The sequence below is a fragment of the Coenobita brevimanus genome, chromosome 86 (assembly GCF_032717465.1).
Source record: "Coenobita brevimanus isolate Jiangsu-jjx chromosome 86, ASM3271746v2, whole genome shotgun sequence".
Taxonomy (NCBI): Eukaryota; Metazoa; Arthropoda; class Malacostraca; order Decapoda; family Coenobitidae; genus Coenobita; species Coenobita brevimanus.
Genome location: NC_137039.1, coordinates 34,609,816 through 34,622,660, shown reverse-complemented (window position 1 = coordinate 34,622,660; position 12,845 = coordinate 34,609,816).

Sequence of the window (12,845 nt, the reverse complement as noted above, 5' to 3'; positions counted from 1 at the left end):
CACCCAGAAGTGAAGGGAGGCTGTAGTGTGGCTGTAATGTTGAATGAAAAATGATTCTGTTCAGTTTTCAAAGAGGGTTGGCGGGAGTTCAGTGGTGTGGTGATCGTAATGTGTTGATATTGAGACTCAGATGTTACACTAAGCTGCCCAGGATGTGAATAAGATCAAAACAATTATTGTACTGTGATTTAACTGCAATAAACACTCCTTAAATACCGAAAAATCGTGGTTATACTCCAGTTTTTCAAACGCAGTGTGTCCAGGCATCTCGAAATGAACGGATCTTGAATTTGGGTCCCTGTTATCTTATAGTTTATTCTTGGAGGGGACACTCTTCCGGACTCCTGGCCTATGGTTCCTTCTTCCTTGCGTAAAAAAAAAAAAATACTGGTACACCGTGAGAATAAATACGAAATATTGATGGTAAGGTCACGGGTTCGATTATAGCTGTGGAGGAGAATGGGGTTAGGGACATGGACTCAGAATTTCAAAAGACCCACCGATAACATGTTTCAATATAGACGGTTCGGCAGTTGTACCCTAGAGAGTGATATGTGGCACCATGTGTTTGGCACGTGGCATGACACCTGAGCCTAAGGGAACGAGTGTCTGCCATGTGCCAATGCTGAAATAAGGGATGATTATAGGAAACAGACGGTCAGTGTTAGTGCCTTAGTGGTGACAAGTGAGGATTTGCTTTTACGTAATACATTTGAGAGAGAGAGAGAGAGAGTGTGTGATGTATTTGCACTTGCCTCTGTGTGCATTTATGTGTATTATCAGTATGCTTTATAAATATTGATAAAAAACAGCATCATGCTTTGTTGGAACTCTGTCCATTGTGTGGAGAGAGAAAAAATACTGATCATTAGGTTCTGGGAATGAGAGAGAGAGAGAGAGAGAATCCCCACTCACTCGTGTCATTTATCAATTCTCTCTCTCTCTCTCTCTCTCTCTCTCTCTCTCTCTCTCTCTCTCTCTCTCTCTCTCTCTCTCACACACACACACAGTATCTCCTGGTTCGCTGTGACTTAAGCTCATTATTATTTTTTGTATTTAACTTCCTGTTTGGCAGATAATTTGATTTTTCTTTACTCTCTCTCTCTCTCTCTCTCTCTCTCTCTCTCTCTCTCTCTCTCTCTCTCTCTCTCATCCATCAGATCCCCAGGCTGCCTATTTCAGGGGTCATGAATGATTCCCACACTATGCAAATCATCTCCATCACTGCTACCAGGTTCCCCCCCCCTCTCTCTCTCTCTCTCTCTCTCGTGTGTGTGTGTGTGTGTGTGTGTGTGTGTGTGTGTGTGTGTGTGTGTGTGTGTGTGTGTGTGTGTTTTCTGCCTGTCTTTTTTCCCCTACCATCTTGAATGTCTGCTTTCCATTTTGTCTGTCTGTCTGCGTCCTTTATCCTGTCTGCCTTTTCCCTTCCCAGCCGTCTCCCTTCCACCTTCGTCTGTCCTGTTTCTACCTCGGGGCAGGGCAGACACACACACACACACACACACACACACACACACACACACACACACACACACACACACACACACACAGACGAGGTAGAAGAGACAGGGAATGAGATAGACGGCGAAGAGAAAAACAAATGCAAGTCAGACAGAAGCAGAGGACAAGAATAGGCAGACCAGACAGAGTGGATAGGAGAAAGGAGATGCTGTAATGTAGGTAGGAAGGTTGGTAGGTAGGTAGGAAGGGAGGAAGGTTGGTAGGAGGGAAGGCACGCGACGTCAAAGAAATGCAGACAGATTGACAGACAGATAAACAGAGGATCAAACATTAAAACAGACCTGAAAGAAATGAGGAGAGAGACTGGATCAAGAAACAGAGGACAGACAGACAGAGGCATAAGAAGTCAGGGGACAGATAGAACACAGACAGACAGACAGGTAGCAGAACAGACATTAAGACATATCAGAAAGAAGTGAAAAAAGGAGAGAGGCTGGATCATGGAGCACAGACGGGCAGACAAACAGAAGCAGATGTCAGCATATACTGTAGATAGGGCAGAGAAGCAGAGAGGCAAGATCTAAGTAAAGACAGTGCCAAGCAGAAGAGGGAGGGGCAGAGGAAAGCAGACAGGCAGTAGAAAAACAAATTAAGGAGATGCCAGTGTGAAGCAGGCAGATTGGCAAAATGAAAAACACATAAGAATTAACTCAGAAAGACAGACAGAAGAACAACGTAACCTGTAATCCTTCCATTACCACTGACCACCTATAGATATTTTGAGCTGATTGCCTCCAGACGATTTTTTTTACTTCCCGGTTACCGTCAGACGATATGATTCAGCTTAGGAGTGATTACAGGACCTTAGAATGTTTAGTCTGAAAACAAACTTCAGATAAAGGCAGAGATAGGGACAGAATGAAAGGAAACAGGGCAAGGATAAAAGAAGGTAAAGAAAGACACACAGGCGGACAGTGGACCTAAACAGACAGACCAGAGACGGAGAGAGTGAGACGAATAGGTAGGTAGGTAGGTCGCTAGACAGGTAGGTAGGTGGGTTGGTAGGTAAGCAGGTAGGTAGGTACGCGTAGGTGGTTGGGTAGGTCGGTTGGTAGGTAGGCATGTACAAGGAGGTGGGTGGGTTGGTCGGTTGGTAGGTAGTTGGGTAGGCAGGTAAGTAGGTAGGTAGGTGGGTAGGTAGGTCCGGGAAGCAGAGAGGCACAGCCCACTGACCACTACTGGCAAAGGGTTCCCACGCTCTGACCACGTTCCTCGCCCCCCCCCCCAGAACCCCCCCCCCAGTACTGACCACTGGAACCTGGGGGCACGAGATGCTTGGTGTAATATTGGGGTGTGGCGGTGATGTAGCCCTCTCTCTCTCTCTCTCTCTCTCTCTCTCTCTCTCTCTCTCACACACACACACACACACATTATTATTGTAGCATTTTTTTCTCATTCTCTTTCTGTACCCTCCTCTCTCTCTCTCTCTCTCTCTCTCTCTCTCTCTCTCTCTCTCTCTCTCTCTCTCACACACACACACACACACACACACACATTATTATTCTAGCATTTTTTTTCTCCTCTCTCTCTCTCTCTCTCTCTCTCTCTCTCTCTCTCTTTCACTGCTCTTAATAAGCTCCCCTGCATATTCCAACCCCCTCCCCTTCTCCCCCCCCTCCCCGTCTCCTTGATCCTTACCTGTAACACCTGAGGCCAGTCGTGATTGGGTGAGGATTGTGTCTACGCGAAACACATCCTTCGCCTAATTACTTGAGTTCCTGATTATACGGTATTTTGTGGTGGGAGATGGGTGGGGGGGGATAGTTGGGGCCTGGGAGTTATGGGAGAGAGAGAGAGAGAGAGCATGGATACACAGACTGAACAGGCTTAATGATCCCTGTGGTGCGGTTTGGCTTTATTATTGTTCGCTTAGTCTTGCTTTCCTCAAAGATGTCAGAGAAAAGGATGTATCGTAGAAAAAGCCGTCTTCCCCCCTCATAAGCAGCCTCCGTCAGTGAACCGTACAGGAAAACCAGAGATAAACAACACCTTCCAGGCACAAGAAAGGTAGTGTTCGATGATGGAAGCTTATATTATATTAGGATATCGCAGCGTGAAAAAAAAAAAATGGTAGCATGCAGTTCTCGTAGCGTAAAATCGCAATATTGATCCAGACCTATCCTGAAATGCAAAGTCGGTTTTAAGAGACTAAGGTTTTAATATTTTAACTTCATTTATTGTCAGTAATAGTGTTGTGGTTATCTGATCAGCTTTTACCAAAATTATTAGCACATTCCTCCACAGCGTCATTAGTAAAATAGTAGTTACTGATGAAGCATGTCAGGGGCTGCTTAGTTTGCTTAGTTCGAAGATTATATTAAGAACGCCACTGTCTTTGTTTTGATATTTTAGATCTGTATAATATTTCTCTCATTTAAAGATTTTACCACGAGATTTTCTTCTTTAATCTTTTGGCCGATCATTTTCTCAGTAGAGGGGGAGTGGGTGTGTTGGGGGAGGGGGGGGAGGTGGAATATGCTGGTGATCTGGGAGCGTGTGGGAGCAGGTAGGGTGGAAGATGAAGAAGCTTTGAGGGCACGTGATGGGAGGGATGGCGAGGCAGGGAGGCACGATACGCTGCAGAGGACGAGAGAGAGAGAGAGAGAGAGAGGAGAAGGATGACTGAGAGGAAGATAGAAAGAATAAAAAAGAAGGTTTGATGATGATGATGATGGAAGGAGGAGGAGAGGGATGCAGGGACGAGAGTGAAGGGGAACCGGGAAAAGGAAGAGGAGGATGTTGGGAGAAGGAGCAGTTCTGATGGGAAGAGGATGAGGAAGGAAGAATAAGAAAACAAGTTGATGGGAGGAGACGGATGAGAGGGGTGAATGAAGGAGAATAAAGACGAATGAGGAAAGGAGAGGATAAATGATGAGAGGAAGAGGGAGAAAGGGAAGATAAAGATGATGCTTAAAGGTGATAGGATGAGGATGAGGGGTGATAGAGACGAGAAGAAAAACCAAGGAAGAAAAGCGACGATAAAAACAAATCACTTCCCAAATGAAGAGGCGTCTGGTAAAAGGAAGAGGAAGAAGGAAGAGAAGAGATAAAACTCATAGAAGGAGGAGGAGAAGGATGGAGAGCAATGAAGGAAGAGGAAGTGACTTTAAGCCTTGTTTCACTTCCCGGATGGCACGTGTTTCATTTTTTTCCCTCTTTGTTTATGTGTCACGGATGTCACCTTTTATTATCTAAATCCTTTTGCATCATAGCCACTCTCTGTCTTTTTTATTTATAGCCAGATGTCGGAATCCCTAAGGGGGTGTCCACAAACCTATTTCCACCATGCCATTCATGTCCCCTGCCATCAAGCTGCCGTTCCCCCATCTCACACCACCCTCATTTTCATACCTCTTCATCCCATGGTCCACATCATCCTCGGCCATCCCCTCCCCATTACTTCACTCACTCATACTCTCCTACATCACTCTCACGTACTTCAAACACACACTGGTCTGCGGAATTAATGTCCCCTCTTTCCTCTGAGCACTCTGTTGATAGCTCTCCTGTCTTTGCGTTTTCCTGTCACTATTTTTGTAGCCTATCGACCCATTTTATAAAGAATTTGGAAATAGGGCTGTGTTCTTTATTTCTTTATTCGTGAGTCTTTCCCCCCCCCATTTATTAGTTGGAAACAGGGTAATCGTGGTGCTTCTTTCATTCAGTATTTTCCCCATTTTTTTCCCAATTTACTTTTTCCCACAGCATTCTTTCAGTCAGCCTAGCAGTGTTCTCCCACGGGATTCGATCTCGGGGTGGCCAGACAGACGTTCCCCTGCTGGCACACAAAGGAGTTCTCACACTCCTTCGCCCCCATCGCGTGTGCGCTCCTGTGAGAACTTTACCTGAAGGAGTGTGTATGTGAGAGAGAGAGAGAGAGAGAGAGAGAGAGAGAGAGAGAGAGAGAGAGAAGTTACAACATGTGCGTGTAATGATGTATGTTTGTATATATGTGTGTATAATCGCATGTGCCTGATCGCTTGCCTGTGTGTGTGTGTGTGTGTGTGTGTGTGTGTGTGTGTGTGTCAGTTTATTTGCGTGGTTGCGTGTGTGTATGTGTGTGTGATCGTGTCCGTGTGTATGTGCGTGTGCAAGAGTGGGTGTCGGGAGCTGGTATTCACTTTTTCACAACCCGTACCATCTAGCTGGTGGGTAAATATGGGTCAGGTAGTGGAGCCTGGAGAGAGAGAGAGAGGGAGAGAGGGGGGGGGACCAAGGAATTTTTTTTTATTGTATTATTATTATTATTATTATTTTCTTTTGAGGAAATGTTTGGTTGCTAAGGTACAGTGTAGGTCAGGAGTTCGCTTAGCTGCCTCCTGTCCAACGCTGCATCCTGTGAGGGGTGGCACCGACAAAAGAATAGCCAGGCATCATTGTCCCTACTCAGTAACGACCCCTGCCCCCACGACACGCCACTCTGGAAGTATTATATCAGTTCATGTCTGCCTTCCTCTCATTCATTGGATTGTGTAATTTGGCTCTCTCTCTCTCTCTCTCTCTCTCTCTCTCTCTCTCTCTCACACACACACACACACACACACACACACACACACACACACACACACACACACACACACACACACACACACACACACACACACAACCAGTTCTGAATGTGATAACCCCAGCCTATCCCCATAAAGATAATCGATATTTACCCAGAATTAACGCTGGTCAACTCTGGAACCATTTTCGTGCCAGTCTTTCCCCCCGATTATGATCTCCAGTCTTTTAAACGCAATATTTTCCATCATCTGGTAATGGAGGGATCTTGATATGTGGATTCTTTTTTTTATTCAACTTTCTTTGGATGGGAAAAGTCGTGAAGATTATCAACCCTATTTTTTACTTTTTTTTTTTTTGCAATCATCATTAGACTGTTTTATTTACCATTTTCGAAGGGTGATAAAATTAATAAAGACATCATCAAAATAAAGTTAAAAAGGAAAAATAGTGGCGGCGTGAAAGGACTTTTCTTCTTTCTGCATGAAGGAATTAAAAATAAATGGTTTGAGTGGTAAATGGACCTCAGAGACGGGCTTCCAAATTTATGACAGAAAAAAAAGGATAAATGCTTGACCCTTCCTTCATACAGCAACACCCCCCCCCTCACCCCACTCTCCTCACGAGCCCCCCCCCCCTTCCTCCCCCTCCTCTGCACGATGAGACTGGGGGGGGGGGAGTGCTAGGAAATACCACCTGTTCATACTCACCTGAAGGCTTGAATTAAATGATAAGCTTGGTCTGTAAATGAGTGCTTGGCCTTCTCTTATTAGTTGATGGATTTAACGTAGAGCGGGAAAGTTACTGATGTGGGAGGAAATTTGTGTGTGTGTGTGAACCAACAATGGATTTAGCTATGGCAATGATGAGGAGTGTGCATACTTCGAGAGAGAGAGAGAGTGAGAGAGAGACTAAGTTGACCCCCTGGCGAACGTTTCCTGGTGTAGCGTGGCAGGCGATCGTAATTCAGGGGAACGTGTGTCAGGGTTGGTATTGTGCCTAGGTCCAGTATTTGGGGCGGGTGTGGGGGTGGGTATGTGAGAGGGATGGGGGGTGGGTTGGGGTGTGGGGGTGGGTATGTGAGAGGGATGTGGGGGTGGGTATGTGAGAGGGGTGTGTGGGGGTGGGTATGTGAGAGGGGTGTGGGGGTGGGTTTGTTAGAGGGGTGTGTGGGGGTGGGTATGTGAGAGGGGTATGGGGGGTAGGAGGAGTGTGGGAATGGTGAGTGGGAGGATGTAGGGGAGATATATTGGTTGTGGGAAGATATTGTAGAGATGGAGTGGTGGTGGTGGTGGTGGGAGGGTTGTGGATGTGGAGTGATGTTTGGAAGATGTGGATGGGGTTTGTTGGGTGTCGGCACTGGCATAATGTCCTTGGATATCTTCACACACACACACACACACACACACACACACACACACACACACACACAAAAGCACGAATAGGTATTAATTTTTCTTTCACATGCTTCTCTTGCTACAAACACCCCTTCCTCGTTCGTACTTCGCCAACACGAGGAAGGTTAATTCTGGCTATCAATCTCCCTCCGAAAATAAAGTCCTGTTCAGTAGTGAATGTCATATGGGCTGCATTGGTTACAGTTACAGTTACAAGGAAGGTGGATTGGCACTGGGAGTTTGTGGAAGGTATGTGCAGAGAGAGAGAGACTAGAAAGCAAATAAATACGGCACCGTAATGAAGAGTTAAATTAATTATTGCTGCGTAAACATCTTGAACTTATATAAGGAAAGATAATTCTAAGAAGGAAACGAGGAGAAAGAAATGATGTAAAAAGTTGTCATCCTGGTTTTAGCATCATCCCGGAGGTAAAAGACGGGAGGGAAGGAGGGAGAGAGGGAATGGGGAGTTGGTAGAGAGGGGGACAGAGAAGGAGGAGGGAGTGGAGAGTTTGTTGAGAGAGGAGGAGAGAGGGAAGTGTGGGGGAAAGGGGGGAGAGTTTGTAGAGCTGAAGGGAGGGGGGAGTTGAGAGAGAGAGAGAGAGAGGGCGTTGCCATGGTACCGTACAGACAGGTAAACTAAGGTACAGGGTAGTCAGGTATTTCCCGGAACACTCCATGATGCTCAAATTATTATCTTCCCAACCTGTCATTTGGCCCTCAGTGAAAATATAAAAACATAAACACTTGATCTTATACGCATTTTGAGTTGCGGTAAATTGTTCAAAAATAGAGTATACGAAACATTTTTTTTTTTTACGATTCGGAAAAAGTAAAGTTGATTCTGATAAACATTTTTAGTTGTGGTAAATTGCAGGAAAATAGAGCATACATTTTTTTTTTACGATATAGAAAAAATAAAGTTGATTCTAATACGCATTTTTAGTGGCAGTAAATTGTTAAAAAATAGAGAATATAATAAAGTTTTTATTTTTTTTTTACGAATTAGAAAACAAAATTAATTCTGAAATTTTGTTTAGTAAATAATACAAGATTAGGAAAAATAGTATTGAGTGGCACACAATACGCCAGGTAGAGAAAATGGAATATAAAAACGCTTGAACTGAAACGAATTGGCGTTAAGAAAAAAATAACAGTTGATTCAGACAGGTGACCCATAATTTATTGATGAGAAATATGGAACGGAAACATCTTACTGTCGCAGGCATTCAAGTTACCCAAAGTCTGTAAAAAAAAAAAAAAAAAAAGAGAGAGAGAGAGAGAGAGAGAGAGAGAGAGAGAGAAAATATCTGAGTAAGTTATTAAGCTAAGAAAAAAAAAAGGGGGGGGGAGAGAGAAAAGTGCACATGGTTTTAATGAATGCGAATTTGTTACCGAGAGATACTGAGAGAAAAAAACAAGACTATATTAAAAAGAAAGATGTTGCAAATGATCACGTAAATTCTCCAGGTAAACTCAAGCACATTTGTTTCCTGGTGTCGACCCATCCCTTAATTGGTCTGGGAAAAGACGAGGAATTAAGGCATCACAATTTTAGAAAAGACGAGGAAACAGCCATCACAGTTTGAGAAGAGACAAGGAAAGAGTCATCACATCAACTGAGGAAGAGAAATAGGATATAAAACTCAACACAATATATTTAAGATGTAAGCAAGAACACTTACTGATTTTAAGAAGGAATTAAGTTGCATCATATTTTAGCCAAGAGAAATTGGAAAATAAAAGAAAAGAAAAATGAAAACTTGATTCTAACATGCATTTAAGTCACTTCATGAATTATTAAAAGAAAAATAAGATCGTTCCAAAATTTGTTGAAAAAGATTATAATATTTTTTTGTGTAAGTACCGTTATTTGAGGTGGAGTACTCCGTTAGTAAGTAAAAAAAAATCCTGTACTCTAAATAAGGGGTCTCTCTCTCTCTCTCTCTCTCTCTCTCTCTCTCTCTCTCTCTCTCCCCCACACACACATACACACTGACTATAATGTTGCCACTCATATTTTTATCCTCTGTGTGTGTGTGTGTGTGTGTGTGTGTGTGTGTGTGTGTAGTTGTAATAGTAATGTTTCTTTATGTAGCTCACAGGAAATACGCTTTATTATCATTTTCCTCACCATTTTTTCCCCACACCGAATCAAGTCCCATCATTTAACTCGCCAGAATCGCCAGTCACCCTCCTCCCCCAGCCAATCACATTCATCTTCCCGGAGCCATTAGCCAAACAGAACGCAGCTTTTTGGAACCTTTGCCTATAACTATGTGTCTGTCTGTCTGTCCGTCTATATTTCTGTCTCTAATCGGTATCTATCTCTCTGTCTGTTTGTCTGTCTATATTTTACTGTTCATCTCTGTTTTCCTTTGCATGTAATTGTGTCTCTGTCTCTGTCTGTATCTGTCTATCTATCTGTCTGTCTATCTATTTTTCTGTCTTTAATCGGTGTCTCTCTGTCTGTTGTTTATCTGTCTGTATTTACTGTTCATCTCTATTTTCCTTTGCTTGTAATTGTCTGTCTGTCTCTCTATCTGTCTGTCTGTCTGCTTTCATCTCCATCATAGTGTTAATCAGGGGTGGCCATGATGCTCTTCCCTACTATAACATTATTTATTTACTTATATTCTTCCACACGATTTTGTTCAGCATAGAAGGGATTTTTCGATCTTGGAGGAACGTATAGGGCTTTCATTAACAATTTTACTTCAAGAGGCCTTTCCATGTCTTAGTAAAATAGTGAAGAGGGTGATAGAATTAAGACGTCATCGCACTGAAGGGGTTAAGGATAGTAACGGGGGCACTATTATTTTTTGACCATATAATCTTTGGAGTTTTATGTCCATTTGCCATTCTCTCTCTCTCTCTCTCTCTCTCTCTCTCTCTCTCTCTCTCTCTCTCTCTCTCTCTCTCTCTCTCTCTCTCCTTAGGGTGTATTTTCGTTGGGTGTATATTGGTAGGGTGTATTATTTTAGGGTGTATTATCTTAGGGTGTATTATGGTAGGGTGTATTATGGTAGGGTGTATTATCTTAGGGTGTATTATTTTAGGGTGTATTATCTTAGGGTGTATTATCTTAGGGTGTATTATTTTAGGGTGTATTATCTTAGGGTGTATTATTTTAGGGTGTATTATCTTAGGGTGTATTATCTTAGGGTGTATTATGGTAGGGTGTATTATCTTAGGGTGTATTATTTTAGGGTGTATTATCTTAGGGTGTATTTTGGTAGGGTGTATTATCTTAGGGTGTATTATTTTAGGGTGTATTATCTTAGGGTGTATTTAGAGTGGTGAGGGTTAGTGTGTATCCGTTCTCTGTGGTTCAGTAGAGGGGAAATCCCAGGAATGACCACAAACAACAACAACGACAACAACAACTACAGTATGAACAGTGTAGGGGGGACTAAAGTACACATACATACATACATACATACTTTTACTTACATATATACATACATAAAGGCTTACATATATACATAATACATACTTTTACATACATATATACTTAAATTCGTACATACATACATACAGTACTTATATACGTATAGCATTGAGCAAAAGTTAGTTATGGAAGGTGTGTGTGTGTGTGTGTGTGTGTGTGTGTGTGTGTGTGTGTGTGTGTGTGTGTGAGAGAGAGAGAGAGAGAGAGAGAGAGAGAGAGAGAGAGATACTGTGTCGTTTGAGGAGGATTGATAAATATGGAGGGAAAGACAGAAATCTTAAACAGGATTGTCTGTGAACTTTTGCTTATGCTGTACGTACAAGAACAGTCAGACATACACACGCGTAGGTACACATGCACGCGCAGATAATATATATTCACAGCAGTAAGTCGTCATGGCATTCTCTCACACACACACACACACACACACACACACACACACACACACACACACACACACACACACACACCACAGGCATCTAGTGTATTGCCATAAACCAGATAACAGTTAACAAGGCCATTACAGCCAGGTTAATTAGTAGCGAGGGTAATTACAGGATACAAGAAACGTGGAAGGAAAATACCATTAAGCAGAGTAATAAAAAGAAAGGAAAACAAAAAGAGGTGCTATTAACCCTTTCAGTACGAGGAGTCTTTGGTCTTATTTCTATCTCGTCTTTTTTTTTTTTTTTTTAGGAAAGTTCTCTCATCGTAAAAGTTAATGGAGATGACCTTGACCTTTGATCTTGACCTTTGGCCGATCTGCAGCAACTTCGAAAAAAAAATCATTCCATACCTTCACGTACTGTATGTCCCAAGTTTGATCAGAATTGGCCCTCGTTCACATAGATATAGAAATAGAAAAGGAGCTCTGACGCAGTAGTAGTAGTAGTAATAATAGTATAGTAGTAGTAGTAGTAGTAGTAGTAATAGCAGCACCTTCATCTGGACGTGAATCTGATGGACTGCAGGCTGAAGTTGCTCCTCACCTGCGGTCCACCATCCTCTTTTGGGGGGATAGGCAGGGAGCTGAGGGACGTTTGTATAACCAGGCAGCTCCAGTGCTCGGCCATATCGGTGCCACCACGTGAAGGCGTCCCTCTCCATCACCACACAATAGCGACGAAATAAACGTGGCTATTAACAAGACAGCAATGACAACAACAACTCCGACAAAAACAGTTCCGCCACCATCACAGGTGTAGTGGGGAGGGTCAGGTGAGGTGACATAAGTGCTGGGGGGAGGGAGGCAGAGGCGTAAAAGAGGTGGGGTAGGATATTTATTACACACACACACACACACACACACACACACACACACACACACACACACGTACCTGTAGATTGTACAGTATTCTCATGGCTACCTTATCGGCTAATTACGTTCCTCTTAGTCGCCTCTCTGGTCAGGTAGAGAATTCCTGAACTGTCATTTAACATTACAGACTCACAAAGGAATAAGTACATTGTGCGCTGTACAGTTGACTAAGGTTTACAGAGGTTATGGGACCGAATTGTACTACATGTTCTAAATATAGTGTAACCAGGCTCTTAAATAACAAGTTTTTACCTTTATAATATCCACTGCCTAAGGTCACGTTATTTATTTGTACACGCCTGTCCCTCTGTCGGAAAGTGTGTGTGTGTGCGTGTGTGTGATTTGATATCCTGATGAAAATTCGTGTATTTTCGTACTTGCTCAGAAATGAAGTAAACAAAATGCTGGTGTAAGTGCCCTTGTAGGTTCATGTTGAGTAATTTGAGTAATGTTGGGGCCTAGCAACACCACGTCATCCCCATCTTGTGCCCACCACCCCCTGCACACCACACCTCCCCACCACACTCCATCTACCCACCCACTGTACATTCCTCCTCCACCTACTTACCCCTTACCATCACCCCCTCCATCTTCCCCCACCATCACACTACCCCCTCTCCCTTCTCTATCTTCCTACCCGCCTTCCACCACC